Consider the following 1,226-nt stretch of genomic DNA (forward strand, 5'->3'; position numbering starts at 1 on the left):
CTGTTGAGAAGGTGAGCTGAGCACAGCAGTGGCCTGATGCTTTGCGGCCTGACTCTGGAGGGACACTTTTCTGCTGTGCCTTTGCACTCACTGCTTAACCCAAAGTAACAGGACTTTTGATAAAATTCACCCTGTAGGGTCGGTCATCTGAAAAGGCCATCTCAAAAGTTGCAGTTTTCCTCTGTGGAACTTTCTTAATATTTGGACTTGCAGTTGTCGCCAAACTCAAGTATTTGTGATTTGTGGTCACTTGGATACTGAAGACTGCCAAATACATTGGGATTTTCTCTTAAACAGCCACCATGAAGACTTCATCTCCTTCCCGGTGCTGAGTGTTCAGCGCGCACTGGGTGTGCACCCCATAACTGGGAAGAAAATGTGGGGATTCGGAGGGTCAGGACAGACTCCAAGCACTTGCAACTGATGTTACTGTCTTCATTTTTAACAAGTATGCGTATTTGTATATTTCAGAGAAGTTTTTAACATTTCTCTGTCCACTTTTTATAAGCTTTAAAATGATTTTTCTCTGCCTTGAAATTTGCATCAAGAAGAAGCACCTCTCTTCACGGAAAGCTTTGAGGACTTAGAGACACACTTCCTATGTCTAACGAGCACGTCTGCATCCGCAAGCGGCAGCATCAGTTGTTAACGAGAAAATCAATTATTGCATTTGATCTGGATGGATTTTAAAAGAACATAATGTTCAATATTCAAAGGATAATGAACATTTGCCACCATGATGTTCCTTTTATTTAAAGGGGAACAAGAACTTTCAATGTAACATGCAAAAGTCTTTATCATTAGCTCATGTATTTGAGGAAGAGCAGCTGTCTTTTTATATGTTTTTTGACAAATCATATTGTAATTCTTTTGTACAAAAAAGAACTACTTGTATTCTAGAAGAAATATGAAATGCTTAATTTATAAGCGGGCTGGAGATTTTTTTCCAATATTGTTTTCTTTGAAAATGAAAGGGGATCATCTATTTTAGTTTTGGGGGCCTGGGAACTTTTTGAAAATTTTCATTTGTGGACCAATGTTATGTGAATGCTAAAGAAGAAGGGCAGGGGTAAAATAGGGCTTGAATTTCTCGTTCCGCATAGACCAGCAAACTCCCCTCTGTAAGGCAGGTTCACATCACAAACCCCAGAGTGTCTGCATCAGAAATGCTAGTTTGCTTCAGCCCCTAGTAACCTCAGGACTTGGTTTGGGTATAAAAGGTAGTC

This window comes from Mastomys coucha, unplaced genomic scaffold, assembly GCF_008632895.1.
Source record: "Mastomys coucha isolate ucsf_1 unplaced genomic scaffold, UCSF_Mcou_1 pScaffold22, whole genome shotgun sequence".
In the NCBI taxonomy this organism is placed as follows: domain Eukaryota; kingdom Metazoa; phylum Chordata; class Mammalia; order Rodentia; family Muridae; genus Mastomys; species Mastomys coucha.